The following is a 26,798-nucleotide window of genomic DNA, read 5'->3' as shown; positions in this document are numbered from 1 at the left end:
AGAGTGGAATATCTGACAGCAGTTATCAAGGATTACTGAAAGCATCTGTCAGTGCAGAATTATACGGAATGAGGGTCTCTCATCAGAGTGGAATATATAGAACATAGAACATTACAGCGCAGTACAGGCCCTTCGGCCCTCAATGTTGCGCCGACCTGTGAAACCACTCTAAAGCCCATCTACACTATTCCCTTATCGTCCATATGTCTAGCCAATGACCATTTGAATGCCCTTAGTGTTGGCGAGACCACTAGTGTTGCAGGCAGGGCATTCCACACCCTTACTACTCTCTGAGTAAAGAACCTACCTCTCACATCTGTCTTATATCGATCTCCCCTCAATTTAAAGCTATGTCCCCTCGTGCTAGACATCACCATCCGAGGAAAAAGGCTCTCACTGTCCACCCTATCCAATCCTCTGATCATCTTGTATGCCTCAATCAAGTCACCTCTTAACCTTCTTCTCTCTAACGAAAACAGCCTCAAGTCCCTCAGCCTTTCCTCATAAGATCTTCCCTCCATACCAGGCTACATTCTGGGAAATCTCCTCTGCACCCTTTCCAATCCCACATCCTTTCTATAATACGGCGACCAGAACTGCACGCAATACTCCCAATGCGGCCGCACCAGAGTTTTGTACAGCTGCAACATGACCTCATGGCTCCGAAACTCAATCCCTCTACCAATAAAAGCTAACACACCGTACGCCTTCTTAACAACCCTCTCAACCTTGGTGGCAACTTTCAGGGATCTATGTACATGGACACCGAGATCTCTCTGCTCATCCACACTGCCAAGAATCTTACCGTTATCTGATCCATATTATCCATATGTTACTGGAACTATCTGTCCTTAAAGAATTGTATTGTGTGTGGGTCAGGAACTTGACTGAAATAAATTGGTACTGGGCAGCACGGTGGCACAGTGGTTAGCATTGCGGCTTCAAGTCACTAAAGTCCCAGGTTCGATTCCGGCTCTGGGGAACCGACCGTGTACTGTTTTCACATTATTCACGTGTTTGCGTGGGTTCCACTCCCACAACTAAAAGATGTGCTTGGTAGGTGGATTGGCCCCTTAATTGGAAAAAAATAATTGCGTACGCTAATTAAAAAAAAAATACATATTCCTCTCAACCAGTAATGCTACTCGCCGAGCTATTAAATGCGCCGCTCTATCTCTCCTGAATTACCTGTATCTTCCAGAGTTCAGCTGCCAATCCAGCCCTTTGTTTAAACATGTTATTGTGAAAGCCACAACATCATAATTCCAATTACGAGATTTTTAAAAAACATACACCAATAAATTTGATCTAATTATTTAAAATATGGTTTATTGGTGAATTGTCGCTCTATCACATGGAGAGAAATCTCTCTATGTCTCTCTCTCTCTCTCACTCTCACTCTCTCTGTCTCTCCCTCCCTCTCTCTCTCTCCCTCTCCCTCTCTCGATGTTTTTTTACCGATGGATTAGTTTGAAAATAGGAAGAGTTTTGCTGTGTTTTGAAGATGTTTTATATTTGTTGTGTTAAGTGAAAAGTCTCGATATTTCTGTTTTGTCATGAACTGAAACACATATTACGTGTGATATAATCTGATATAAAAATCCCCACAGCTGTGCAGTAATCTCTGAGGCTTTGTTATGTGTTTCTCATTTCGGTTAATCCGGAAATGGACTCCAATGTTTGTTGAATTTTTATGGGTGTTTTAAACGATTTGTTGCTGCTTCAAACGATTTGTGAATGCATTCATCCGAACACAGAAACCTTTCCAATCGATCCAGACGCTTCTCTTCCAATGAGCGAATTGGGACATTCATAGTTCTGATCAAAATGCAACATCGGACTCTGAGCTATCGGGAAACTAATTTCCCATTGAAATACCCACTTTGCAAGTTTATAATTGATGACGTATGTGTTTCTGTATTTAGTTGTATTCCTCCTATGTATTCACTATCACTCTCAATTTGGGGTTGTCCCCTAAATTCTGCCCTTTTCCATAACTGTGGTAGCCTCCAGCACGTTCCTTGGGTTTACAGTGCTCTCAACCATGTTCAATTTATTTCACACACCTCCGCCCAGGCAAGATAATACTGTGCCCCTATCCTCACTGTCCACACAGCCGTCCTTCACTTCCAAATGATTATCCACCATCATTTCCATCAACTCCTGCATGATGCCACCACCAAACACATCTTCTCATCTCTCCAACCACACCCCACATTGTCTGCATTCATCAGTTACTGCTCCTTCGTTCACACCTGAGTCCACTTCTCCAATCCCTTTCCCACTCCACAATCTTTTGCAATAGAATACGGTGCAACAACTTTATCCCCTTTACCTCATCTCGTGTCATGATTCCGGGCATTAACCTCTCCTTTCTGGTGAAGCAGCTTTTCACTTGTGCTTCTGTTAATTTGGCTACTGGATTCGCTGCTCTCAATACCGTCTCCTCTACATTGAGGAGACTAAACACAGACTGGGTAACCACGTTGCGGAATACCTTCACCCAGCCCACAAATATGACCCCGGTCTTCCTGGTCCGGCTATTCTAACTCAGCACCTTGCTCTCGTGCCCATCTGTCTGTCCTTGATCTGCTGCAAGGGTGCAATGAAGCCCAACGCAAGCTGGAGGAGCAACATCTCATCTTCGAATTAGACACGTCACAGCGCTCAGGACTCAACTTTACCTTCAACAACTTTAAACTGAGAACGTTCTCATCCATCTTAACGCCTCTTTGTTTGGAATACCCAATCTGTTTAATCGTACACAATGAATCGAAATCTGGAGAGAGTCTACTCCTGCCAAGTGAACCCTGGGGAATATTCCTGAGCGAAGACTGTTAGAGATTGTTTCCAAACCGGGAGACGATATATTCCAGGGAATAATGCCATCTGTCGATGCTCGGAAACTGACCACGGAGTGTTCTTGGGAAAGGGTACCTCACGAATGACCGAACCAGGGAGCGGTGTGGCTTGGGGAATTTATGGAGAGTGGAAGGGCTCAAGTGGTCTCAAAATTATGAACTGAGGAGATCCTGTGCTTGGGTTTTTTTTCTATTGTTCGCGGAGAATTCCAATAATTCCAATAATATAGGAGTGGTATCTAACTCCATCAGGAATCAAGTTCAATGAACGGTCCAATCCGTGGTGTGTCCCAACAATTGGGAGTGAGGAGGGATGACAATTTGTGGTCTGTGTGTACCTGGGTTGGGAAACCTTGGCTGGCTGAGTTAATCCTGCAAATCAGTCTAAATGAGAAATGTCACCTTTCCCAAGTGTATCTGAATAATGAACATTTCCCGACGCCCGCCATTAAACTGACAGGGCTGCAGTTCACACTTTTCCAATTCGAGGTTTAAGCCCTGGTTACGTTTGCTCCTTCCCTCGTTGCAATGTTCATCTCTGTGTCCACTCTTCTTCCAACACTCCCACTCACACACTGCCCATTGTATTGATGCTGAAATCCTGTCCTGGTTCAGGCACGGAGAATGTTTAATCAGTAATTTCCAGGCTCTTCTCCCTTCCCTCTCTGACAGTTAATTTACTGGGAATTGTGATTCTGTGTCGGGGGAAGTGTGGCCTCTCTACCTGCACCACTCGCTACCTGGTGGCCATGGCGGTGGCGGATCTGCTGTTTCTTATCTCTCGCGTCATACTGAACAGAATGAATGTTTATTATTTTCCCCGGAACTTCCTGGAATTCACCCCTGTGTGTAGTGCTAACATTTTCCTGATTTCTGCAGCATCGGACTGTTCTGTCTGGTTCACAGTCACTTTCTCCTTTGATCGATTTGTGGCCATTGGCTGCCAGAAACTGAAAACCAAATATTGCACTGGGAAAACTGCAGCTGTGATTCTGTCTACAGCCGGCCTCCTGCTCATAATAAAAAACATCCCCTGGTACTTTCTGTATGAACCTATACAGATAATCGACAATGTCCAGTGGGGTTGTCGGCCAAAGAGCAGCTTTTTCACAAATCCTATGTGGGTTTTATTTATCTCGTTTTCTCAGGTTTCAATGCCATTGGTCCCATTCGGTTTAATCCTGTTGATCAACGCTCTGACAGTCAGACACATTATAGTCACCAGTCGAGTCCGGAAGACACTGAGAGCTCAGAGTCAGGGAGACAATCGCAAAGACCCAGAGATGGAGAGCAGAAGGAAGTCAATGATTTTACTCTTCAGCATCTCCGGAACTTTCATTCTCCTCTGGACAGTGTTTGTTATTAAAGTTTTCTATCTTGATTTGAGAGGAATAATTGACTTCACCATTCCTCAATATAACTTACAGGAAGTCGGATTTATGTTGGTGGATATAAATGGCTGCACAAACACATTTATTTACGTGGTGACTCAGTCCAGGTTTAGGAAGCAGATGAAGATCGCGGTGACATATCCGGTTACTTCAATTATGAAATTAATCAAAAAATAAATCTGATTGACAGCCGCTCAGCCAATCAGGAGCTCCAGCGGCTGAGTGACAATCCCTCATCCAGTCAGGAGGTCCACACGTGCACTGACAGCTGACACAGCCAATCAAAGACGTCGCTTTGAGACTGACGGCTTCCACATCAAATCAGTGAGCTCGTGACGCTTATAAGAAAGACCTCAGCCAATCATATACTTCGCTTTTAGTCTGGCAGTTGTTACAGCCAAACAGTAAGCTCGGAACACTGAGTTGCAAAATCTCAGCCAATCAGAGACTCCGCTGCGATATGTGCATCTCTGCAGTTAACCAGTTTATCCGTCCCCCCATTTAATAAACTGCAACTCCTGTGATGCTGTTGTTTCCTGTTCTCTAGTCTGATTTCCCAACTCAATGATCAACGTCTGATCACAATTGGACCATCTCCAGCTCCTCCCTATAAATTATTCTCGTGTCTGTGGGCACTGGCCTTCTGAAGGCAAACATGGGATGAGCACTAAATACTGGCCGAACCAGCGACGCTCGCATCTCGTAAACGTGGCACTGCCATACGTTTACCGCAGACTGTCCCCTTCACTGTTTACCCTTCTGAAATGTGCAACCTTACTTCGGAAATAATGTCTGCGCATTCCGTTTGCACGTCCACAATGCCTTTACATTATTGCTGCTGCTGTTTTCAAAGTATAATTAGTGGTGTTCTTAGTATAGTTGTAACAGGAGGAGAAGCATTAAAACTAACGCCTCATTTCTATCCAGCCTTTCAAGCACATTGTATCAAGGTGCCAATAAATTTTCTCTTCAATTCCTGTCATTTTAACCCCACCCCCAGAATAATAATTATAATATTTTGCTTTGTTTTGGCTTGATCGACTTGCGTTGCTCTTTATTTTTCTCGTTGTTTTGTGATTGTTTCTCAAACCCTTTGCTCCACTCACCCATCTGGACTCTTCTATGTCAAATAAACATGTGGCCTCCTTTTTGGTCGGAACAACCAAAATTTCCATAAATGCATATTGAGTGACATTGGTGGGGAAGTTGGAAGGTGACGTTAACACACCTGCTATAGACACAGGCAACATCCTTTCCACAATTGTATTCAATCAGAATCACACTCAATTATAATCCAACATCCCAGAAAGGAAACTGATGATCAAAGAAAATTCTGAAGGAGACCCCAGGTCCGGGCTAACCAGGTGCTGCACAACTGAAAAACGTTGTTAGTCCCTTTGTGTGTGTGTGTGGCTGTCTGAATATGTCTGTCTCTGTATGTGTGTCCACGTGTGTATGTCGATCTGTGTGTGCCCCTGTGTGTCTATGTGTGCGTGGCTGTGTGTGTGTGTGTACGTGTCTGTGCGCTCCTGTGTGCGTCTATGTGTCTCTATGTTTGTCTGTGAGTCTGTCTGACTGCCTGTCTTTGTGCGTGTGTGGGTTTGTGGCTTTCTGTGTGTGTCTGTCTTCGGGTGTGTGTCTGTGTGTATATGTCCGTGTATGTGGGTCTATCAGAGTGTGCATGTCTGCGTGTGTCTGTCTGTCTGTGCGTTTGTCGGTGTGTGTCTGTGTGTGGGAGAGGGTATCTCACTGTGTGACTTTGGGGACATATTGAATTGGAGTATGTTTGGGGCTATTGATGGGAGAGAGGCAAATGTTCTGTTGTATTCTCCAGTGCGGCCGTGTCCCTCGCGGCAGTTTATGTGGTCCTGCTATGCACTCTCTCTGTAAAAACTATATTATCGACTTTCGAAATGTTTCTGAGGCCGCAATGTCCATTATTTGAAAAACAATATCAAACACGCCTGCAGCACGTCCTTATTTCTAATGGACAGGGTGGGCAAAGTGAGAGGGAGGAGCAGAGTTGGGGTATTGGTTCGGTAGAGGTCGAGGATTGGGCAGGTAAAAAGCTGGGGAGAAGTGGGAGAGAAAGTGAGAGGGAGGATCAGAGGTGGCATATTGGGGAGGTAGAGATGGATATCAGATATTGGGAAGACTAGTAATCCAAAGACCCAGGATGATGACGTGGAGGCCCAGGTTCGAATCCCACCACAGCAATTGGTGACATTTAAAACACCGCAAAATACCTGGAAATAAAAGTCTAATGATGACCACGAAAGAACATAGAACATAGAGAAATACAGCACAGAACAGGCCCTTCGGCCCACGATGTTGTGCCGAACTTTTGTCCTTGATTAATCATAGATTATCATTGAATTTACAGTGCAGAAGGAGGCCATTCGGCCCATTGAGTCTGCACCGGCTCTGGGAAAGAGCACCCTACCCAAGGTCAACACCTCCACCCAACACTAAGGGCAATTTTAGACACTAAGGGCAATTTATCATGGCCAGTCCACCTAACCTGCACATCTTTGCATCGCCGATTGTTGAAAAATCCTTCTGGCTCACTATTATCCTTTATTTAGGGATGGAAATCTGTTGTACTTACCTGGTCTGGCCCACATTAGGCTCGAGAGCCACAGCAATGTGGGTGCCCTCGGAAAGCCAATTCAACCGCGACAAATCCACAGAAATAAATGTAAACTGGACAGACGAGGCGTCATCGAACCAGGCACCGGGGTAGACAACGGCAAACACAGCACTGCTGATCCTGCAAAGTCTTCCTGTGGTAAAGGCGGGCGAGCTCATTCACAGAGCAGTTAAGCAACAGCCTGATATAGTCACACTCACATAATTATACATTGCCGGGTATGTCCTGTCTCACCGGCAGGACAAACCCAGCAGAGGTGGCGGCACAGTGATATATAGACGGGAGGGAGCTGCCCTGAGAGTCCTCAACATGGACTCTGGACCCCATTAAGTCTCATGGATTCAGATTAAACATGGCCAAAGAAACCTCATCCTGATTACCACGTACCAGGTACCATGAACTGATGAATCAGTACTCCTAAAATGTTAATCACCACGTGCAGGGAGCACTGAGGGTGGCAAGGCGCAGAATATGCTCTGGATGGGGGACTTCAATGTCTATCACGAAGAGTGGCTCGGTAGTACCACCGCAGAACAAATGGTCCGCGTCCTAACAGACGCAGCTGCACGACTGGGACTGCAGCAGCTGGTGAGGTAACCAACAGGGAAAAACATAGTTGACCTCATCTTCACCAATCTACGTGCTGTAGATGCATCTGTGCATGGCGGTATCGGTAGAAGTGACCACCACATAGTCCTTGTGGAGAAAAAAATCCTGTAATCAAATTGAGGGTACCCTCCATCGTGTTGTGTGGCACTACCACCGTGCGAAATGGTATATACTTCGAAGAGATCTGGGAAGTCAAGACTGGACATCCATGAGACGCAGTGGGGCACCAATTGAATTGTATTCAACCACAACCTTCAACATCATGGTCCGGCATATCCCTTACTCTACCATTACTACCGAGACAGGGGATCAACACTACCCCAATGAAGAGTGCAGGAGAGCGTGCCAGAAGCAAAATCAAGCATACCGAAAAATGAGATGCCAACCTGGTGAAGCTACAGCACGGGACAAGTGTTGTGCCAAACAACATAAGCAGCACGTGATAGGCAGAGCTAAGCGATTCCACAACGAACACATCAAATCTACGCTCTGCAGTCCTTCCACGTCGAGCCATGAATGGTGGCGGACTATTAAACAACTCACTGGAGGAGGCGGCTCCACAAATATACGGCTGAAGGCACTGGATGCTGCAAAAGCTATGGGCCCTGATAACATCCCGGCAATAGTACTGACTACAGTGCTCCAGAACATGCGCACCCGTCGCCAAGCTGTTCCAGTACAGCTACAAATTGGCAGCTACCCGCTGATGTGGAACATTTCCCGGGTCTGTCCAGGGCACAAGAAATAGGACAAATCCTACCCAGCCACTATCTGTCTCCATCATTATTAAATTTGTAATGCGTCATCAACAGTGATATCAAGAAATTGAGCAATAACATGTACACGGATGCTCGCTTTGGGCTCCGCCAGAGTAACTCAGCCCCTAACCACATTACAGCCTTCGTTCAAATAGGAAGGAAAGAGCTGAATGTGAGAGGCGAAGTGAGAGTGACTGGCCTTGACATCAAGGACACATTTGACTGAGTATGGCATCAAGGACCCTAGCGAAACTGGAGTCATTGGGAATCATCTCCGATGGTTGGAGTCATAGACGGCAGAAAGGAAAAGTTTGCTGTGGTTGCAAGTCAATAATTTCAACTGCAGGACCTCACTGCAGTAGTTCCTCAGGATAGTGTTCTATACCCAACCATATTCAGCTGCTTCACCAATGACATCCCTTCCATCATGAGGTCAGAATTGGGGATGTTTGCGGAGGACTGCACCAATTGCCGCTCCTCAGATAATCAAGGCAGTCCCTGTCCAAATGCAGCAAAACCTGGACAATATCCAGGCTTGGGCCATGCAAGCGGCAGACAATGGCAATATCTTACAAGAGAAAATGTGACCAATGCCCCTTGATATTCAATGGCATTACCGTCACTGGATAACCCACAATCAACATCCTGGGGGTTATCATTGATCAGAAACTGAACTGGACTTGCCACAGCACCAAAAGCTAGTAACCCGACGCCGTGTACCTCACTTTCCGACCCCCGAAAACCTGTCCACTATCTACGAGGCACAAGTCAGGAGTTTAATGGAATGCTCTCCACTTGTCTGAGGTAGTGCAGCTCCAACAACACTCAAGAGGCTCGACACCATCTAGGACAAAGCAGCCCGGATGATTGCACCACCTTCCACAAAAATTCAAACTCCACCACCATCGAGCAACAGTGGCAGCGGTATGTACCATCTACAGCATGCACTGTAGTATCTCACCAATGTTCCTCATACACCTTCCAAACCCATGTCCACTTTCATCTAGAAGGTCAAGAGCAGCAGACACCTGGGAACCCCACCACCTGAATCTTCTCCTCCAAGTCACGCACCACCTTGACTTGGAAATATATCGTCGTTCCTCCACTTGCACTGTGTCAAAATCTTGCAACTCCCTCTCTAACAGCATAGTGGGGGTACCTGCACATGAAGGACTGTGGCGGATCAAGAAAGCAACTCACCACCCACCTTTGAAGCGCAACTTGCTATAGAAAATAAATACTGGCCTAACCAGCGATGCCCATATCCCGTAATTGAATTTTAAAAAGATATAGATCTGGGGAGGAAAGCGAAGGAACGAGAGAGTGAAAGAGACAGGGGCAGAGATGGGATATTGGACAGGTAGATATGGAAATCGGATAAGTATATAGCTGGGGAGGGTGGGAGAGAAAGTGGCAGAGATTGGGTATTGGATCGGTAGAGATGGATATCATGCAGGTGCAGACCTGTGAAGGACGGAGAGAGAAGAACAGAGATGGGTTGTTGGATCAGTAGAGTTGGAAATTGGATAAGTAGCTAGTAGGAGCGTGAGAGAAGGTAGCAGAGATTGGGAATTGGATGGGAAGAGATGGATATCGTATAGGTGAAGGACGGAGAGAGAGAAGGGAGATGAATTGGATGAGGGAGAGGTAATGGGAGTGAATGGGAGCTTCACTGCTCACATTGAATGCACAACAGCACCAATCCTGGAGTGAGCAGGTACAGTGTGTGGGCAGTGAATGGGTGCGGGAGGAGGGGAGTCTGGAATGAGACCCTCTCTGTTGATGTGGTTTTAACAATGAGTGAGAAACACAGCTCGCGGAGGCAGGTTGAACACAGAGGGAGACACAAACAGGCTCTCGGAATGGGTGGCGGTAACATTGGGGGGAGGGGAGGTTTAAGTGTCCAACACTGACCAGTATCTGGAGTAAAGTGTGGACCCCTCCCCCGTCCACCCGGTGGTTTGGTGTGTTTAAATATTTGCATTTTGGTACAGTTTGCACCTTCATTTCATTTGAAATGTGTCCCCATTTTGGTCAGGGTTTAATAATGGGGAGGTTATGTTTATAAAATAGGTGTTCCTCCTACTCTCCCCGATCCAGAGATTGTATCTATCACTAAGAGAGAGGAGTCCTCGGATCTTGCTGTGTCTCTCTATCTGTTTCAATAATATTTTGTTCTCTTTCAATCCATTTCCACTTTTCACATTCCGTGTCTCAGGGAGATTTTATTTGAAGATTGGACGATGCAAAGAGAATCATTCCGTCTCCACGTTTCTCTAATCCACACCCTCTCCTCTCTCCAGCTAGTTCTATCCTTATTTCGACCATCAATAAAATGTAACAAAAAACATCAGTGTAATTTGTGCCTTTTTTGATTGGGTCAGGGACAGACCTGTATGTGTTGGGGGGGGGGGGAGGGGGTTAGAGGGATGTGGTTACATAGAACATACAGTACAGAAGGAGGCCTTTGAGCATATCGAGTCTGCACCGACCCACGTAAGCTCTCACTTCCACCATATCCCCCTAACTCACTAAATCCTCCTACTATGGACTCTAAGGGCAATGAAGCCACGACAGGAAAAGATGCTCGTTGAGGTAATTTTAGTGAGTGAGGGCTGCGCTGGTTATTCTGTGTGGGGAGAGAGGATGGGAAGGAAATGCGGCCAATATGTAGGATTGGTTTAGGCATGGACGGGGCGGGAAACCATCTAGGGTCAGCCCGGTTCAGAGAGTGGATGGGTGTCATCCGCAAACTTACTAATCAGTCCGGATACATTTTCCTCCGAATCAATTATGTATACTAGAAACAACAGAGGCCCTAGCGTATAACCATGGGGAACACCACTAGCGACAACCCTCCATTCAGGAAAATATCCTTCAACTGCTACCCTTTGCCTTCTGTGAAAGAGCCAGTTCTGTATCCATCGTCCCATCTCTCCTCTGATCACGAGTGACTTCACCTTTTGTACCTGCATGACAGGAGACTCCTTCTCAAAGGCTTCACTGAAGTCCATGTCAACGACATCCACCGCCCTCCACTCCTCAATCATCGTTGTCACCTCCTCAAAAAACTCGATCACATTAGTGAGGCACGACCTCCCCTTCACAAATTCATGCTGTCTTGTCGCTAATCAGTCCATTTGTTTCCCAGTGGGTATAAATCCTGTGGCTGAGTATTCTCTCCAATAATTTACCTCCAACCGACGTGTTGTTCACCGGCCTATAGTTTTCAGGATTATCCCTGCCCCCTTCCTTAAACAACGGTACCACATTGGCTATTCTCCAGTCCTCTTAGGTCTCAACTGTGGCCAATGAGGATACACAGATGTCCGTCAAGGCCCCAGAAACTTTTGCCGCTGTCCTTAAGTGGTTAAATCCTTTCCCTGACCATCTGCTTGCTTTTTACATATGAATAAAAAGCTTTGGGATTCATCGTAATCCTACTTGCCAATGACTTTTCATGACCCTGAAGCTCTCCTAAATTCCCACTTAAGTCCCTTACTACTTTCTTTATACCCCTCAAGGGTTTCGACTGCCCCTACCCTTCTAGACAGCACAACAGTCTCCTTTTGCTATTTGACGAGATTCACAATATACCTCAGTATCCAAGGCTCCCTAAACTTCCGATACTCTCAGGAAGGTGACTTCCATGAATCCGAATCAACTGTCGCTTGAAAGACTCCTCCCTGTCCGATGTTGAAATATGAAAATGAAATGAAATGAAAATCGCTTATTGTCACAAATAGGCTTCAAATGAAGTTCCTGTGAAAAGCCCCTAGTCACCACATTCCGGCGCCTGCTCGGGGAGGCTTGTACGGGAATGTTGACTTACCTTCCAACAACCGCACCCAATCCATATTCTTCAAGTCCTGTCTAATATTCCCGTAATTTGCCTTTCCCCAGTTTAGCACCTTAACCGAGGTTAACCCAGTTCAGCACCTGAACCGAGGTTAACCCAGTTCAGCACCTGAACCGAGGTTAACCCAGTTTAGCACCTTAACCTTATAAAAAAAGGTATCCTAAACCTTATGGAACTGCGGTCACTACTCCCATGTTCCTCTCTTGAATCCTCAATCAACTGTCCAGGTTCATTCCCCAATACCACGTCCAGTACTGCCGCTTCCCTAGTTGGATTATCTACATATTACCCCAAGAAGCCCTCCTGGATACACATTACACACTCTGCCCAATCCAAGCCCCAGCCTAATTAAGTCCCAGTAAATGTTGTGGAAATTAAAATCCCCTCCCACAACAACATTTGCATCGCATCCAACATCGCTCTACTTACCTGCTCCTCTATCTGTCTCTAGAAGGGGGCTAGTAATAAATGCCCAACATTGTTATTACCGCCTTCCTGTTCCTGATCTCTACCCAGATTGCTTTGCTGTATGAGTTTCCGAGGTGTGCGCCCTCAATGCGGCTATAATATGCTCCTTAACGGGCAACACATTAGCGCAGTGGTTAGCACTGGTGCCCCACGGTGCCGAGCTCCCAGGGTCGATTGCGGCTCTATATCACTGTCCGTGTGGAGTGTGCAGATTCTTCCCGTTTCTTGCGTGGCTTTCGCCCCCACAACCCAAAAGATGTGCAGGTTAGGCGGATTCGCCATGCAAGATTGTCCCTTAATTGGAAAAAGTAAATTGGGAACTCTAAATTTGTTCTAAAAAATATTCCCCTTAACTAGAATTGATATTCCCCCACCCCCTTCACATCCCTGTCGATCTCTCCTGGAACATCTGTATCCTCCACCGTTCTACTGCCAATTCTGCCTTTCCTTTATCCACATTTCTGTGATAGCCACAACATCACAATTCCAAGCTCTAATAAGTGCTTTCGTTCATTTGCCTTACGTGTTGCGTTGAATCAAATGCACTTCAAACCACTGCGTTTGAGCAGACAGGGTGATGTGTTATCTTAGCTTTGTTCTCTATTTCCTCTCCAGTTATTGCACTTTTAAGCCAACGCTCTGGTTCTCACTCACCTGCCATGTAGTTTAAATCGTCCCGAGTAACTCCAGCAAACACACCAGCCAGGATACTGGTGCCCATCCAGTTCATATGCAAGCCTTTTTTCTTGTACAGGTCACACTTGCCCCGGAAAGATCGCAGTCTTCCAGAAATCTAAAGCTCTCTCTCCGACACCACCAGTTTAGCCACGTATTTAGCTGCACTATCCTCCTGTTTCTAGCGTCACTGGCACCAGACACAGGAAATAATCCGACATTACAACCCGAGAGATTATGATTTTTAGCTTACTACTAACTCCCTGAACTCCTTCTGGAGGACCTGATCACTATTCCTGCCTATGCCATCAGGACAGCCTCCTCGAGCAGGCGCCGGAATGTGGCGACTAGAGGCTTTTCACAGTAACTTCATTTGAAGTCTACTTGTGACAATAAACGATTTTAATTTAATTTCATAGTACCTATGTGTGTATGACCTCTGGCTGTTCACCCTACAGGATCTCCTGTGTTATTTGAGAGACTTCCACAACCTTGCCACCACGTTGGCCACATATCATCCTGGAGTCACTTTCACGTAAGGGGCACCTACCTGTGCCCCTTACTATGGAGTACCCTATAACTATCGCTCTCTTGATCTTTGCCCTCCCCTGCTAAGCAACAGAGCCAGTTGTGGTGCCAGTGTTCTGGCTGCTGTTGTTTTATCCTGATAGTTAATCACCCCCAACAGTACTTGTTGGAAAGGGAAACAGCCACATGAGATTCCTTCACTGACTGGCTGCCTCCTCTATCGGTAACCCATCTGTCTGCCTGCACCTTGGGTGTGGGCGCGTCTCTTGATGCTATCTATGACGCTTTCCGCCATCGGCATGCTCCTACGTGCTTCCAACTGCTGCTCCAACCGAACCACGCGGTCTGTGAGGAGCTGCTATTGGTTACACTTCCTGCAGACATCGTCGCCCGGAACGTTGGAAGCGTCACGGATCTCCCACATCTCACAGTTAGACTCCTGCAACCCGCTGAGTGGCATTTAAGTACTAGGTAATTAGTTCAAAATAAATACTGAAATTGTTATGGGATTAACTTACCTTTAACTATATGCTCCCTGGCGCTAGACGTTTACTGTAAAATTAAACACTAAATACTAATCTCAGCCCAGAGGTTTCGTTGCTCCTCTACCTAGTTGAGTAAGTAGTTTCAATTAGGATTTACAATGTGCTGTTTTTCAAATTAAGCACAGATTCCCCACCAACCAATCAGGCCACATCTTTACTGTGACGTCACTTCACAGTTTCCGCCTCCCCATCCCCACAATTTGACAACACAGCCAGACACTGAACCTCTGAGACGACACTCATGATGAAGTCCGCTTCCGATATGAAGTCGTTCATTGCCCTACCTGCTACTCACTAATCAGCTATCGCTCATGTAATGGCATGCAGCAGGTCAAGGCCGCCACTCCCTGGAAATTTGAGTGTAACAAATTAAGGGATAAGCAGCCTATTTGAACAGCGACCCAAAGTAAGCCCTGTCTATTTAAACAGCGCCCTACAGTAAAAATAGTCGATTTCCACAGAGCCCAAAATCGAAAGGTCGATTTAAACAGTGTCCTTCAACAAACAGTCGATTGAAACATGTTCTGTCGTAAAACGATTAAACTCCACGAGGCCCAAGAAAATGCAAGACTTTTCAACAGCGCCTGTCATTAAAGCGTCTATTTAAACAGTTCTCTGCAGAAAACGGTCCACTAAAACAGTGCCCTGCAGTACAAAGTCCACTGAGCAGTATTATACAGTAAATCGTCTGTATAAACAGTGCTGCACAGTAAAGAGTATATTTAAAATGTCCTGCATTAAATAGTCTGTGTAAAATGTGTCCTACAGTTAACAGGGTCTATGTAAACAGTGTCCTACAGTAAACAGAGACTTTGTAAACTGTCGCACAATAAACAGAGTATGTGTAAGCTGTGCCCTCCAGAAAACAGAGTCAAAGTAAACAATGCATTACAGTAAAGAGTGCCTATGTAAACTGTGCCCTCCAGTAAACAGAATCTATGTAAACAGTGTCCCACGGTAAACAGTGTCGATTTAAACAGTGCCCCACAATAAATACGATAAATAGTAAACAATGTCATTTTAAACAGTGCCCTACAGTAAACATTGTCCAATTAAACAGCGTCCCACGGTAAACAGAGAGTATTGATTCTCTGCCCAACACTCTATTTAAACAGCGGCCAATATAAAATCTATTTAAACATTGCACGAAAGAAAACAATGTCTATTTAAAGTATCATCTAGAATAGATTGAAACAGGACCCTTCATTAAGCAAAATAAGTTTAAAAAGTGCCCCAGAATAATCCGAAATATTTGAACAAAGCCCTACAGTAAACAGTCTATTTTAAATAGTGGGCGAAAACAATTATTGTTTCGTTAATCAGATGCCTCCAGGAAACAGTCTAATTAAGTAGGCATGATGTGGAGATGCCAGCGTTGGACTGGGGTGAGCACAGTAATAAGTCTTACAAAACAAGGTTAAAGTCCAACAGGTTTGTTTCGAATCACTAGCTTTGGGAGCGCTGCTCCTTCCTCAGGTGAATGACAAGGTATGTTCCAGAAACATATATATAGACAAATTCAAAGATGCCAGACAATGCTTGGAATGCGAGCATTAGCGGGTGATTAAATCTTTACAGGTCCAGAGGTGGGGTAACCCCAGGTTAAAGAGGTGTGAATTGTACCAAGCCAGGACAGTTGGTAGGATTTCGCAGGCCAGATGGTGGGGGATGAATGTAATGGGTCATGAATCCCAGGTCCCGGTTGAGGCCGCACTCATGTGTGCAGAACTTGGCTTTAAGCTTCTGCTCGGCGATTCTGCGTTGCCGCGCGTCCTGAAGGCCGCCTTGGAGAACGCTTACCCGGAGATCAGAGGCTGAATGCCCTTGACTGCTGAAGTGTTCCCCGACTGGAAGGGAACATTCCTGCCTGGTGATTGTTGCGCGATGTCCGTTCAGTCGTTGTCGCAGCGTCTGCATGGTCTCGCCAATGTACCACGCTTTGGGACATCCTTTCCTGCAACGTATGAGGTAGACAACGTTGGCCGAGTCGCACGAGTGTGTACCGTGTACCTGGTGGGTGATGTTCTCACGTGTAATAGTGGTATCCATGTCGGTGATCTGGCACGTCTTGCAGAGGTTGCCATGGCAGGGTTGTGTGGCGTCGTGGTCACTGTTCTGAAGGCTGGGTAGTTTGCTGAAAACAATGGCTAGATAGTAATCAACAATAATCGCGCTCTGTTCAAACAGTGGTCTCAGTAAACAGCGTCCATTTAAACAGTTTGCACAGTAGAGAGTCTATTTGAACAGTGCTCACAGAAAGCAGAGGCTATGTGAAGTGCCCCACAGTAAACAGTCTATTTAAACAGTGCCCTCAGTCTATTTCAATATTCTTTCACAGGAAACAGAGTCGATTGAAAGTGTCCAGCAGAAAACTGAGTTTATTTAAAAAGTGCCCCAAAGTAAACAGAGTCTATGTAAAGTATCCCACAGTGAACATTGACTACTTAAACAGTGTTCCACAGTAAACAGAGTCTATTTAAACAGTGTACTACAGATAACACTGCCCACTTAAACAGTGCCAGGAGTAAACATGTGAAACAATAAACAAAATATACTTAAACAGTGCCCCACATTAAACATTGACTACTTAAATAGTGTTCCACAGTAAACAGAGTCTATTTAAACAATGTACTACAGATAACACTGCCCACTTAAACAGTGCCAGGAGTAAACATGTGAAACAATAAACAAAATCTATTTAAACAGTGCCCCGCATTAAACATTTCCTACTTAAACAGTGTCCCACAGTAAAAAGAGCGCATTAATTATCTGCCCACAGACTATTTAAGCACCGCCCAATATAGGTTTCATTTAAGCATTGCCTGAAAGAAAACAATGTTATTTAAAGTTCCTATTTAACAGTAAGTGGAATATACTAAAACCGTTCTAGATAGGAATATCCATTTTGCATTGTCCGTCAGTAACATAGTCTATATAAAGTGTCGCACAGAATACAGAGTCAACTTAATCCTTGCCGTTGAGTAAAAGGAAATACTTTAAACAGTGCCGAACAATAACCTGAACGCATGTAAGTTCCCTACAGCAAAATGTGTATTTAAACAGATTCCAGCGGTAAACAGTCCAGTTTAACTGTGCCCGTTTGTTTACAGGGTCTATTTTATCAATACCATTCACTACACTATATTTAAATGTTTCCCTTCAGTAAGCAGTTTTGTTAATCAGTGTCCTTCTGTAAACAGAGTCTATGTAAATAATACCCTACAGCGAACAGTCTTTTAAATCTGTCTGCTTCAGTAACCAAGTCAAATTAAACAGTGTGCTTCTATAAATTGAATCTATTTAGACGGAATCTATTTAAACGTAGTAAACATTGTTTAAACATTGTCCCACAGTAGACAGTGTCGTTCAACATTGCCATTCAGTAAACCAGTCTAAACAGTGCCGTATATTAATAGGTCTATGTAATGTGTTCCGTATAGTATACTGTCTCTATTTATCCGTGCACTATAATAAAATAAATGTATTGAATAGAGGCATACAGAAAGCACAATTGTGTAAAACAGTAACAACCATTTAACAGCGCCAATTTAAACAGTGACCTACGGTAAATACAGTCTATTTCGAAAATGCCATACAGTGAAGGGAATAGACTTAAAATGTACTCAACGAACATTCAGACCATAAGACAAAGGAGCAGAATTTGTTCATTTGGGCCATCGAGTCGCTCCGCCATTCAGTCATGCCTGATATGGTTCTCACCCCATACTCCTGCCTTCTCCCCATAAAACCTGATCACCTTTTTCATCAAGGGCATATCTGTTTCTGTTTCAAAGAACTCAGTGATTTGGCCTCCACAGCCTTCTGTGGCGAAGAGTTGTAGTTTTAAGATTTGGGAAACCGCCTGCTGAGGGCCAGACGTGTTCCCCATGCCCTGCCGCTCCTGCTCTTTGAGGGCTGGCTGGGTGTAGGTAGGTGGAGTCTGCAGGTCCGGTGGAGTAGCGGTGAGTGATGGGATGGGGGTGACCAGGGAATGAGCTATGAGGTTCTGGTGACCCCCCACTCCCCTCGGACCGGCCTATCTAGACACGGACTGTCACTGCCGCAGGCGACGAATCAGCCATCTTGCTGTGCACCCCACTGACCGTCTGGTACGGCACCTGTTTGCGCAGAGTGTGTCACTTTGACAAAGAGTCATCGGACTCGAAACTTTAGCTCTTTTCTCTCCCTCCAGATGCTGCCAAACGTGCAGAGAATTTCCAGCGTTTTCTCTTTCGTTTCAGATTCCAGCATCTGCAGTAATTTCGTTTTAACCGGCTGTATGCGTGCCCCCACCCCACCACTGTCGCACTCAACACCCCCACAGCCTCTTGTTTCCCTCAGGCAGAATTCCCCCAACTCCATTCCCGAGGACTGAGTCAACGCCGCATTCCAGAGACACAAAAAACTTCCATCAAACATGTTCGGATGCCAGAAGACCACCGCTCCTTTCTGGAATGCGCAGACCCTCCCATGCTTCCCCGAGGTCAGATCTCTGACTGTCCCTCGAAAGGACGACATATAAGCCCGCCTCCGCCATGCTGTTTGGTGCCTGCAAACCCCGCAGCCCATTCTAGAGGCCAGACCATCCACCCTATTGTTCCTGGAGGATGAAGTCCCCATGAGCGCTCATTTCCCGTTGGAGGGATTTATCTCAACTCCCGAATCCAAAATCCCCCTCACCCCCTTTCTCCAGGCACAACCTTTCCCGAAGCAAAACAACGTATCACAACTCCATTCTCGAGGCCGGAGTAACGGCCAGAAATTTCACAAGGTGAGAATACCAGTCTCCGCTCCTTTCCCGAAGCTAGGAGCCCCGACCCGCGAGGATCCCCAACTAGAATCGTCTTCCTCGTTTTACGAACCAGAATCCCCTTCTTACCTCTTTCCTCATTTTACAATCGCCACCGCGCCAGAATCCACTAAATCGATCTTCTGAAATCCACTAAAATATTACCCAGAGCTTGAAACGTCCCAAAGCTCTCCTCTCCAGACGAGAAACCCCTGGCCTTGACCCGCTCCCCTCCCCGCTACTTTCACGAAGCAACATTTCCCACCAAATTAATTCCAGCGGCCAGATCCCAGCAGCCATTTCCCGAGGCCAGAGGCCCCCCGCCAATCACTCCAGAAGCACAAAACTACCCCACATAATTTGCCGGTTCCAGAACCCCCCCGCTCACATCCAGAGGGGACAACCCACACATCGCTGCATCACTAAGAGAGACCAGTCCGCCCCCCCCCCCCTCAAAATCCTGTTTTGGAGGCCACAAACTCGGAATTCCCGAGTCCAGATCCCGTCCCGCTCGCTTGAAGAAGCCTCTACCCTGTCTTCGCTCACCTACCCGTGGACACAATCCACCCCCCCCCCCCCCTCGGTTTCTACTCTAATGCAGGAATGCGAGATCCTGAGGCTGGAATCTTTAATCGTACCTTTCAGAGGCCGGAGAACCCTCAAAGTCTTTCCGCGGCTCGAACGCATTCCCATTGGGAGACTCTCCATATTCCTGGCCCCAGGCCAGCATCACCTCCTTGTTCCTTTGCAAAATCAACCCAGCTCAAATCTGTAGGCCATAGTCCGCACGCCACACCTTGTTTCGAGGTCAAATTTCCCAACATCCCCGCACGTTTTCGGGGCCGGAATCTCCTCCATCTGTGGATAGTCCCACAGTGTACCGTCATTAAAACATTAAATAGGGATGTTCAGACTTTCCCTACAATAAACAGGGGCAAATTAAACCGTGCACTAGAGCAGATACAATGTTCATACATCTCCCAACAGTACCCATAGTCAATAAAACGTTGCTGCAGAGGATGCATCATAGCACAATGGTTAGCACTGTTGCTTCAAACCACCAGCATCCCAGGTACGACTCCCGGCTTGGGCAACTATCTGTGCGGAGTCTGCACGTTCTCGCCGTGTCTGCGTGGGTTTCCTCCGGGTGCGGTGGTTTCCTCCCACAAGTCCCAAAAGACGTGCTGTTAAATAGTTTCGACATTCTCAATTCTCGCTCAGTGTGCCTGAACAGGCGCTAGAGCGTGGCGACGAGTGGCTTCTCACACAAGCTTCATTGCAGTGTTAACGTAAGCCTGATTGTGACACAAATGAATATTATTGTCCGATTTTTAAAGCTTTGTGCTGTAGTCAACACACTTCCTGGGACAGCAAGACTCCCCGCTCATTTTGCTAAGGCAAATGGCCTACCAGGCCCAATCATCGCCAACCCTCACAATCACCAGCACACGCATACACACGCGAAAACAGGCAGACACACAAACACAGATGCACACACAAATATATACACACATTAAGACACACCCATACAAACACACACACAGGCACACACAAACACACAAACCAACACGTACTGACACTACGACGAACACAAACAAGGGACTTCCGGTTGCGGCTATGCCTATGTCGGTCACTCATTCGGCAGCTCCCGCCGAGAACGGACTTTTGGGCTCTCGAGAGGAGCCCCAACGGCAATTGTTCGACGGCTTCCAGTGTGGGAAGGTGACAGCAAGGTCCCCCCCGGCAGTATATGGATTGGACCAGGAGTGGAGCGGTGAAAAAAGTGATATTGGGGCATCGAAAAGTGCGAGGGAGGAAAAATCAGATGGCGGCGGGTGGAGACCAAGCAGCATGGGCGCAGTGGCCTCAGGAGCAGCAGGGGTTCCTTAGACGCTGCTTTGAGGAACTGAAGACCGAAATGCTGGCGCCAATGAAGGTGGCGATTGAGAAGCTCGTGGAGACCCAGAAGGCCCAAGGGGCGGCGATCCGGGAGGTGCGGCAAAAAGTCTCGGGGAACGAGGACGAGATCTTGGGCCTGGCAGTGAAGGTGGAGGCGCACGATGCGCTGCACAAGAGGTGGGCGGAAAGATTTGAGGACCTGGAGAATAGGTGGAGGAGGAAGAATCTTAGGATTCTGGGTCTCCCTGAGGGGGTGGAGGGGACCGATGTCGGGGCATATGTGAGCACGATGCTCAATTCGCTGATGGGCGCGGGAGCCTTCCCGAGGCCTCTGGAGCTAGATGGGGCTCACCAAGTCCTAGCAAGGAGACCCAAGGCCAACGAGCCGCCAAGGGCTGTAGTGGTGAGGTTTCACCGCTTTAAGGGCAGAGTGTGTCCTGAGATGGGCCAAGAAAGAGTGGAGCAGTAGGTGGGAGAATACGGAGATCCGAATCTACCAGGACTGGAGTGCAGAGGTGGCTAAGAAAAGAGCTGGTTTTAATCGGGCCAAGGCGGTGCTCCATCGAAAGGGGGTGAAGTTCGGTATGCTGCAGCCAGCGTGACTGTGGGTCACGTTCCAGGATTGGCACCACTACTTCGAAATGCCTGATGAGGCATGGAGCTTCATATGGACTGAAAAGTTGGACTCATATTGAGGGTTTGTTGTGGGGGGATGTTTCCTGTGTTTGCTGCGTTTGGCGAATGTTCTTTTTGTTTGGGTGCTGGGCGGGGATGGGTGAAGGGACTTGATGGGGAGACTGTGGGAGAATGTGTGCATCGGCGCTGGAGGGGCAGACCCCCATGAGGGAAGAGGGGGAGTGGAGGCCCGGGGAGGGGAATTGGGGTAAGGCCGCAAAAGGAGCAGCGCCAGAGGGGGCGGGGCCGGATATGGAAAGTGCGGGCTTTTTCCGGCGCTAGAGAAGGACGGGGGTGTGGGGTTGGGGGGGGGATGCGTGGTGCTGGAGGGGTGCGCACACTGACTGCTAGGGAGGGGGGGGGATTCTCACACTGAAGGGGGCGATGTACGAGTATGGGGAGAAGGTGAGTCGGATGCTGGCACACCAGCTTCGTAAGAGGGAGGCAGCGAGGGAGATAGGTGGAATTTAGGATAGAGGGGGGGGAGTACAGTGCGGAGTGCGGTGAGAATAAATGAGGTATTGAGGGACTTTTGTGGGGATTTGTACAGATCCCAGCCCCCAGCGGGGGAAGAGGGGATGCGACGATTCTTGGATCAGCTGAGGTTCCGAGGGTGGAGGAGCTGGAGAAGCTGGTTAATGGATTGGGGAGCATGCAGGTGGGGAAGGCCCTGGGGCCGGACGGGTTCCCGGTCGAGGTTTATAGGAAGTACGCGGATCTGCCAGGCCATTGCTAGTGAGGACTTTCAATAAGGCTAGGGAGGGGGGGACCTTGCCCCCGACAATGTCCGGGGCGCTGATCTCTCTGATCCTGAAGCGGGACAAGGACCCACTGCAGTGTGGGTCATATAGACCGATCTCGCTCCTTAATGTGAATGCTAAGTTTCTGGCAAAAGTGCTGGCTACGAGAATTGAGGACCGTGTCCCAGGGGTGATTCATGAGGACCAGACAGGGTTCGTAAATGGCAGGCAGCTAAATACTAACATGCGGAGGCTCCTCAACGTGATTATGATACCCTCGGTGGAGGGAGAAGCGGAGATAGTGGCAGCTATGACGCGGAGAAGGCTTTCGACCGGGTGGAGTGTTGTGGCGGTTTGGGTTTGGGGAGGGGTTTTTCGGCTGGGTCAGATTGCTATATCGAGCCCCGGTGGCAAGCGTGGCTACGAATCGGCGGAGGTCGGAGTACTTTAGGCTGTACCGAAGGACGAGGCAGGGGTGCCCCGTGTCCCCCTTGCTGTTTGCACTGGCAATTGAGCCCTTGGCCATGGCACTAAGGAAGTCCAGGATATGGAGGGGGGTGGTCCGTGGGGGAGAGGAACATGGGGTATCACTATATGCGGACGACCTGTTGCTGTATGTGGCAGACCCAGTGGAGGGGATGGCGGAGGTCATGCGGATCCTAAGGGAGTTTGGGGACTTCTCGGGGTATAAGTTGAATGTAGGGAAAATGGAGCTCATTGTGTGCATCCAGGGGACCAGAGAAGGGGGATAGACGACGTGCCGTTGAAAAGGGCGGAAAGGAGCTTTCGGTACTTAGGGATCTAGGTGGCTGGAAGTTGGGGGTCCCTGCACAAACTCAATTTGGCACGGTTGGTGGAGCAGATGGAGGAGGATTTTAAAAGATGGGATGTGCTGCCACTCTTGCTGGCGGGCAGGGTGCAGTCGGTTAAAATGGTGGTCCGCCCGAGGTTTCTCTTTGTGTTCCAGTGCCTTCCCATTATGATTCCCAAGGCCTTTTTGAAATGGGTCAGCCGGAGCATCATGGGTTTCGATTGGGCAAATAAGATCCCGAGAGTAAAGAGGGTGTTTCTGGAGCGGGGTAGAGACAGGTGGGGTGGGGCTGGCTCTGCCGAATTTGTATGGATAATATTGGGCAGCCAATGTGGCGATGATCCGTAAGTGGGTAATGGAGGGAGAGGGGGCGGCGTGGAAGAGGTTGGATATGCCGTCCTGTGTGGGCACGAGCCTGAGGGCGCTGGTGATGGCACCGCTGCCGCTCTTGCCGACAAGGTGTGCCACGAGTCCGGTCGTGGTGGCAACGCTGAAGATCTGGGGGCAGTGGAGGCGACACAGGGGCGAGGTAGGAGGCGACACAGGGGCGAGGTGGGAGCCTCGGTTCAGTCCCCGATTCGGGAGAATCATCGGTTCGTCCCGGGAAGGATGGATGGGGGATTTCGGAGCTGGCATCGGGCAGGGATTAGGAGAATAGGGGACCTGTTCAGAGATGGGACGTTTGCGAGCCTAGGGGCGCTGGAGGAGAAGTTTGAGTTACCCCCGGGAAATGCTTTTAGGTATATGCAAGTGAGGGTGTTTGTGAGATGGCAAGTGAGGGAATTCCCGCTTCTCCCGGCACAGGGGACCCAGGACAGGGTGATTTCGGGTGTATGGGTTGGAGAGGGCAGGGTCTCGGCGCTCTACCAGGAACTGAAAGAAGAGGAGGAGGCCGAGGTACAGGAGTTAAAGGGCAAGTGGGAGGAGGAGCTTGGGGAGGAGATAGATGAGGGTCTGTGGGCTGATTCCCTGAGTAGGGTTAATTCTTCCTCCTCTTGCACCAGGCTCAGCCTAATACAATTCAAGGTTGTTCACAGAGCGCATATGAGAGGGGTGAGGATGAGTAGGTTCTGTGTAGTGGAGGACTGGTGTGGGAAGTGCTCGGGAGTATGGCAAATCACTTCCATATGTTCTGGTCATGCCCGGCACTGGAGGGGTTTTGGAGGGGTCTTGCGAGGACTATGTCCAAGGTGGTGAAATTCCAGGTGAAGCCGAGTTTGGGGTTGGCATTATTTGGAGTAATGGATGAGCCGGGAGTGCAGGAGCCGAAAGAGGTAGGTATCCTGGCCGTTGCGTCCCTGGTAGCCCGGCGGAGGATCTTGTTATTATGGAAGGACGCGAAGCCCCCCCCCCCCCCACCCCCCCCCCCCCCCCCCCCCACCCCCAGTGTGGAAGCCTGGATAAATGACATGGCAGAGTTCATTAAGCTGGAGAGGACAAAGTTTGCCTTACGAGGGTCTGTGCAGGGGTTCTTCAGGCGATGGCAACCGTTCCTAGACTATCTCGCAGAGAGTTAGAAGGAGGTCAGCAACAGCAGCAACCCTAGGGTGGGGGGGGGATTTCTGTTGAAGGGGGGAATGGGGGTGGTCGGGGGGGGGGCTTCCCTACAAGTAACTTTAAATGTCATATGGTGGGTGCTATTGTACATGGGGAAGCCCAATGTAAATGTTTTGTACAATGTACAATGTTTAATTGTTGTATTTGTGTTTCTTTTATCTTCTGTTATTGGGGGGGAGCGGGAGGGGGGGGGGTGTTGTCAAAAATTTTGTTGGAAAACTTGAACAAACATATTTTCAAAAAAAGACTAACTCAAACAAGCACACATTCACAGAGACATACACAAACTCACTCACACACAGAAAAACATTAAAACATTGCCCGACAGAAAACAAGGTACAATTAAACGTTGCCCTGCAGTAAACAAGGTCCGATTAAACAGAGCCTTACAGTAAAAACCGGAAGTTTAAACGTTGCCTACACTAAACAAGGTAAAATTAAACAGCGCCCAACAGTAAACAAGACTAAATTAAACAATGCAAAATAGTAAACAAGATAAAATTAAACCGTGCCCTGCAGTAAACAAGGTAAAATTAAACAGTGCCCTATAGTAAACAAGGTAAAATTAAACAGTGTCCTAAAGTAAACAAGGTAAAATTAAACAGTGCCCTATAGTAAACAAGGTAAAATTAAACAGTGCCCTGAGGTAAACAAGGTAAAATTGAACAGTGCCCTGCAGGAAACAAGGTAAAATTAAACAGAGCCCTATAGTAAACAAGGCTAAATTAAACAGTGCAAAATCGTAAACAAGGTAAAATTAAACCGTGCCCTGCAGTAAACAAGGTAAAATTAAACAGTGCCCTATAGTAAACAAGGTAAAATTAAACAGTGTCCTATAGTAAAGAAGGTAAAATTAAACAGTGCCCTGAAGTAAACAAGATAAAATATCTCAGTACCCTATATAAACAAGGTAAAATTTATCAGTGCCCTGCAGTAAACAAGATAAAATTAAACAGTACCCTGTAGTAAACAAGGTAAAATTAAACAGAGCCCTATAATAAACAAGGCAAAATTAAACAGTGCCCTGAAGAAAATAAGGTAAAATTAAACAGTGCCCTGCAGTAAACAAGATAAAATTAAACAGTGCCCTGCAGTAAACAAGGTAAAATTAAACAGTACCCTATAGTAAACAAGTTAAAATTAAACAGTGCCCTATAGAAACTAGGTAAAATTAAACAGTGCCCTAAAGTAAACAAGGTAAAATTAAACAGTGCCCTGCAGTAAACAAGGTAAAATTAAACAGTGCCCTGCAGTAAACAAGGTGAAATTAAACAGTACCCTATAGTAAACAAGGTAAAATTGATCAGTGTCCTGCAGAAAACAAGATACAATTAAAAAGTACCCCATGGTAAACAAGGTAAAATTAAACAGTGCCCTATAGTAAACAAGGTAAAACTAAACAGTGCCCTATAGTAAACAAGGTAAAATTAAATAGTGCCCTGCAGTAAACAAGGTAAAATTAAACAAAGCCCTGTAGTAAACAAGGTAAACTTAAAAAGTGCCTTGCAGTAAACAAGGTAAAATTAAACAGTGCCCTGCAGTAATCAAGGGAAAATTAAACAGTGCCCTGCAGCAAACAAGGTAAAATTAAACAGTGCCCTATAATAAACAAGGTAAAATTAAACAGTGCACTACAGTAAACAAGATAAAATTAAACAGTAGCCTATAGTAAACAAAGTAAAATTAAACAGAGCCCTATAGTAAACAAGGTAAAATCAAACAGAGCCCTGAAGTAAACAAGGTAAAATTGAACAGTGCCCTGTAGTAAACAAGATAAAATTAAACAGAGCCCTATAGTAAACAAGGTAAAATTAAACAGTGCCCTGCAATGAACAAGGTAAAATTATACAGTGCCCGATTGTAAACAAGGTAAAATTAAACAGTGCCCTGCAGTAAACAAGGCAAAATTAAACAGTGCCCTGTAGTAAACAAGGTAAAATTAAACAGTGCCCTGAAGTAAACAAGATAAAATTAAACAGTACC

Source organism: Scyliorhinus torazame, chromosome 26 (assembly GCF_047496885.1).
Source record: "Scyliorhinus torazame isolate Kashiwa2021f chromosome 26, sScyTor2.1, whole genome shotgun sequence".
NCBI classification, from domain to species: domain Eukaryota; kingdom Metazoa; phylum Chordata; class Chondrichthyes; order Carcharhiniformes; family Scyliorhinidae; genus Scyliorhinus; species Scyliorhinus torazame.
This window is presented reverse-complemented; position numbering follows the sequence as displayed.